We start from the raw sequence: 5947 nt of genomic DNA on the forward strand, positions 1-5947 counted from the left end.
TGAATTTTTTGATAATGAGTTTCAATTGACGTATACAATTTTTAAGAAGTGATTTCAATATCCGTCTTTTGACATAAGATAAGATTTAATTTTTTATGAACAAATTAATGATTGTGGAATATTATTGAAGACGTTTCAGAGCTATAATCGTAAATTACTCTGTCCAGCACAAAGAAATAATTACAGGAAGAATCCAGTAGATTAGGAAAGTAAAGGCAAAAACAGAAAAGATGTATATCGACGTTTTAAAAGTTTACATTGCAACGTAAACTAAATACGTGAGGAAAGTTCCCCCTCTTCCATATTTTTTTTAAATTTTAGGATTTAGATTCTATGGATTCCTTGCAGTTTGGGTATATAGCGTCATCGGCAATATAATTGATGACAATACGAGGATTACTTTGTTAAAAAAAATGTAACCCTTTAGCAAGTCAACAAAGGGATCTTTTTGGTCCTTTTTTAAAATTCTACTTTAGGTCCAGAACTCATCAAAAGTTTGAATCCTATCCAAACGTCGGAAAATCCCATTTAATAAAAATACATTTTAGGATTACCTTATGTGGGTTTATTGAAATTTCACTATGAAATTATTTTTTGTCTAAAACTATTTCTATATCTCCATATGTAAACCCTAGACGCTAACAGTGACCTTAATGTCAAATTTCCGAATTTCAGCTCTATCCCCTCACCCAATACCAAATTTATAAACATTTAGTACTCAAATCCAAAATAACCTACATCTACTAAAACAACAACAGTGATTCAAAATTAGTACCATTTTAATAGTCGAAGAATTGTAGTACGCATTAGTAAAATCTCAATTGCAGATATCAATAGAGCCCCCAACTGAAAATTTAGTGCCATTTAGTACTTTTTGTACAATTATAGTGCACATTTCCGAAACCATCTACATATATCCAGGCAACAAATTAACAGCGACCTAATTATCAAATTTCAGGATCTCAGCTCTTTAATTTTCCCGTTACCCAATTTAGTACTATTTATTACAATTATAGTACGCATATCCCCTATCAGTTTCTTCTCTCAGCCACAGGCAGCAACAGTGACATATATATCGAATTTCAGGATTCTAGCTCTTTTCTTTCACCCCATAGCCAATTTAGTACCATGTACAGATCGTCTTGGTCGACTTTTATATGGCCTCTTCGGATTAGAAAGAGCCTTACCAGTCGAAAATTTTTCGTATAAACGCTTAATGGTGTTCTTAGAAGGCGCACTTCTCACATTTTTTAATGTTTTAAAAGCACGATGAGTTATCACAATTCACTTCTTCTGTTGAATGTAAATTTCAGAGCGCTCGCGTGGCGTGTATTGGTTCATGGTAAAAATCTGCTTGGACTGACGCTTCAAACGCGGTATGTCATTAAGCGATGTGACATCTCTGTCAAAAGTTATGGCGTTAAGAGATGGGTCCGTCAAATATGGGCAACCCTGTAGTACTTTTCATACAATTAATGTACACATTTCCATTACCCCCTCAATATAAAATTTCGGGATTTCAGCTCTATTCCTTCACCCAATAGACAAACTTAGTGCCATTTATGTACTTTTCGTACATTTTATAGTACACATTTCCAATTACTTGAACCAAAGCCAAATTTAATACCATTTCTGAAACCTCCACCATATGTCCAGACTAAACACAAACAGCGACCCTAAACCACATTTCAGATTTAAAACCTTATCTGTGCAACCAATACCAAATTGTACCAAATATTGTACTATTTGGTACTTTTTGTGCTGTTGTTGTACATATTTCCAAATCCACATCTTTAGTACCAACAGGGACCCCAATAAAAAATTTCAAAATTTCACACCATTAATTTACCCTAAACCAGACTGTTCCAAATTTGGTACCATGTAGTACAATTCGCACACTTAGTACACATTTCCCAAAAAACAACCGACATGTATCAAACTTACTTTGTCATACCAAATTTCAAGTATTTAGCTCTATCCGTTCACATAATACCAAATGATACCATTTAAGAAGTTTAGTACAACCTTAAATTTAGTACGTAACCTTAAATTTCGACTTTCCATACACCCTTTGGTACATCTATCTTGCACTCCATTAGTGATTCTCATTCCAAATTTTAGAATTCTAGCTTATTTCGTTTGTCCAACACAAAGTATTGAATTATTAGTACTTACTGACCCTCATGCAAAATTTCAAGATTGTACTTTCAGCCTCGTCCGGGCGTTAATTCGTAGTCAGTCAGTTATTTCACTACTCTTGCATATTTATACATTTTTCGAAAATCTATTTTGAATCTTTTTACCAAAAAATGAAACATATAAACGATTTCCCCCAAGAAAACTGAATATTGCCAGCCGTGTAAAACTTTTGAAAGGCTGTGTATCTATTTATCTATTGACGTTTTATAATTATTGACCACTTCGCTTTTCACTTACCTTTACTGCCATTTGAAAATGTAATCCAATTTTGTAATTGAACAGCTAGCTCCAAACAATATTCAAGCCATGAATTCTGAATGGGTGAATAACCAAACTAGTCAGGAAGCAGAGAGAGAGAGGGAGACAGAAATTTGAAATTAAAACACACATAACACGTTTCGATTTACTTTTTCAAAAAAAAATATTTAATTTTCAATTGCACACATTAACAAATAATTATGACTTTTTTCATTGGAATTATAATAAAATATTTTTATTTTTTCAAAAGGAAACTATTTTTTGACACTTTTTTCAAATATATTAGCATGCATTGATGATTTACAGCATAAGGCTTAAAAAATAACTATTATTTAACTAAAAATTAAAAGAATTAAGAATAAAAACACTAAAAACAGAAGACTTTCAAGCACTTGTCGTCGTGTTTGTTTATTTCATTAGAAATCAAATATCAAACGACACAATACACACAGAACAAACGTAGAGTACTGTTAATGGGAGAGTGAGAGAGAGAGTGTGTTGGAGAATAGAGCATATGGGAGTAGAACACAACAACAATACAACATGGAGCAACAGGTGTAGCAGTGTAGGTGCCATAAATTGCTGTTGTTTTCTTTTCACATTATAATTTGTGGTGTTTTGCTATGATTTGATTTTACTTTGTTTTTTTTTTTTAATTTCCTCTCTCTCTCCGTATGTAGCTCTTGAACACTCTAAACCCGATCAAATACTTGACACACAATGAGAGCAGTGCCGAAACTGGTAGCAATTATAGATCATGACTTTTCAAAGCCATTTAAGTGAATTGTAAAAAAAACAATCGGCTTAAATTATTTTCTAAAGAAATTTCTACAAATTCTCCGGGCAAATTGGGTGACATCTTAAAAAAACATTTTGGATTTTAGTGAAATTAAATGTAAACAATTTCAAGATTTTTTTAGTGTTATTTCTTTCAGATCGTTATTTTTAAGGTAGATTTTTGTTGTTTTTTTATTTCTCTTTAACAATCACACAGTGTTTTTTTTTTTTTTTAATTTTTCTCACTACCATTTGAAATTGAATTTGAATTCACAGAGAAAACCTATGTTAGTCATGTTTTCATTTTCTTTTTTCCATTGCAACAACTTTATGGCAATTTTTGTGTACTTGTTTTATTTTCATGTTTCACTACACATTACAACTGCTTTTCATGCATACATTTTCTTTTGAAATTTTCTTTGGCCTAACAGCTATTTTCTTGTTAGACGTTGTTGCATAGAAAACTTTTTTTTATTAAAAACACTTTTCAATGTATTTGAAAATTTTGTTCACAATATGCATTGGTATGTGTGATTGTATTTGTTTTTTACTCTTTGATTTATTTTTCTTTATTTATTTCGTTTTGTTTTTAATATGGTGCCGTTGGGGGTGGAGTAGGAGAGGGAGTGTATTAAAGCATTGCATTTGTTGCTGCGTTTGAACCTACACATGTTTCCAAACACCCGTCTCGTAGCCGTCTTTTTCTTCTACTTCGTTGTCGTTCGTTTTTCACTTCTTGTTTTTTTTTTTTGTTTTCTTATTAACAACGGTCACAAAACACGAAGCACACAATCTGTTTCTTCCGCTAAGTGTGGCTTTAAACTGTAAGAGTTACGAATAAACTGAATTCAAGTTGGAAACTTTGCTACCAGCCAAGTTGCTGGCCGTGCCGTTTGATCTGTGTTGACGGTTATGAGAACTTTGCTAAAGCTTTTTGCCTTTTTACCTCTTTGATACGTTGAGGGGTGAATTCGCTAAACAAAAAAGGTTGTTTGTCTTCATTTTGAAAAAAGACATCATGAGTGCCATCTAGTGAGAACTAGTATAAATTTGTGTAGTTGATGTTTGAGTTGATTAAAACCACAAAAACTTGGATACTAGAGGGCGTTCTATATAAATGTGTTAAATAATGTGAACATCAACACCCTCACTGGTTCTTTTCTTTCTGGAACTATTTAATTATTAATCGCAATGGGTCAGAAAGTATTCGCGTGGAATGATTACTTACCCGTCGGGTAACACGTCTACAAACAAGCAATTATATTTAAGAGATTTTTGCCCAATCATTGATTGGATGGTGAAGTTTTAGAAAATTAAAATTGATTGGATGGTGAAGTTTTAGAAAATTAAAATGGACTAAAAAGTACTAAGCATTGCCTGGTTTTGGGGAACCGAAAGTACTTGAAGTTAACTAAAGGTGAAAATACATAAAACTCTTTTTTGACTGGCTTAAGTCATCGGCTGGCTGCTTCGAAAATGAACAAAGGAGCGTGGGGCCATAATCGAACTAAGTCAACCTAAAACTTTTTTGTTCCTCTACGAAGAAGCCAGCTGATAACTTAAGCAAGTCAAAACAGGGTTTTATATATTCTCACCCTTAGATCTTTACAGGGTGAGATAAAAAAAACTGAAACAAAGTCAAACGACATAATTTTTACATTTTTTTTTTAATTTTAATGAATGAAAGCAAAAAATGTCGGAAATAGCATAAAATGTTAAAATAAGTTTAGATTTGTTCGAATTGGTCACCTTTGCCATGAATAATGACCTTCAAACGGCCAATGAAACCGTCACACGCTGCCCGAATGTTGCTCTGCGGTATTTTGTCCATACCCGCCAAAGCGCTTCCTTGAGGTGATCGACACTTTGGCATTTTTAGTACCAACCTTGCTTTCCAAAATACTCCAGACACAATAGCCGAACGGATTGGTATCCGGAGATTTTGGTGGTCATTGTGCGCTGAAAATGAAGCGAGAAACCTCATTTTGTAACCATTCTTGGGTGGCGCGTGCTGAGTGCGATGGTGCTGAGTCCTGTTGAAATGTCCAAGGTCTGCGGCCAAAATGTTTGCGTGCCCAAGGCTTTAATACACCCTCCGATAATATTCGGCATTTATTCGGGTGCCACGGTCGATTAATACAAGCGGAGAGCGACCATCGGTCGTTTTCTCTAAACCAAATATTCCTATTCAAAATTGAATTCCATTGACGTTTTCAATTGCATTTACTACTAAAACGTCAATATTTTCGCTCAGGTTTTTTGTTGTTTAAGCATGTCTTTAGCACAATTGTATCTTTTAACAGCACATGATGGTCTCACCAATTGTAAACCCTGAAATTCATACATGACTGTCGGTTTTGTGTTCATATACATTAGTCAGATAAAACTCGATTTTTAATTTTGGTTTTCTAAACCATATATTTCTATTCCGCGCTTTTAGTAGCGTGTCGATTGTGAATCGACAACGAGCCGCCAAACCCTCTTTTTCCGGATATTACCCTACGCCACAGAGAAGAAAAAATATGTTTCAAAAAATAAAATCTTTAACGGCTGCTTTGTTGGGAGAAAATATTGTTTCTAGAACCCTTGTCAATATTCTAGAGCCCTGTAGAAATTTTTCGATCTTCTAGAACCCTTCTAACAATTGCTGTTTTTGCTTTGATTTTTACTTTTATCGCGCATTTCCGCTTTGTTTCTCTTCTTCTCTATTTTC

General features: G+C 33.7%; 1 protein-coding gene across 1 annotated transcript in view; it reads right to left on the minus strand.

Annotated features, from left to right (window-relative positions):
• Positions 1-4067, minus strand: part of LOC131804487 (mucin-5AC-like) — a 161311-nt gene extending 157244 nt beyond the window's left edge. The window contains exons 1-2 of the mRNA XM_059127431.1: positions 3902-4067; positions 2437-2533 (exon numbers count right to left, since the gene is read on the minus strand). The gene's annotated coding sequence lies outside the window, so the exon portion shown is untranslated. The remainder of the gene's footprint in view (positions 1-2436; positions 2534-3901) is intronic.
• Between the last annotated feature and the right edge of the window lie 1880 nt (positions 4068-5947).

Source organism: Musca domestica, unplaced genomic scaffold (genome assembly GCF_030504385.1).
Source record: "Musca domestica strain aabys unplaced genomic scaffold, Musca_domestica.polishedcontigs.V.1.1 45, whole genome shotgun sequence".
Lineage (NCBI taxonomy): Eukaryota > Metazoa > Arthropoda > Insecta > Diptera > Muscidae > Musca > Musca domestica.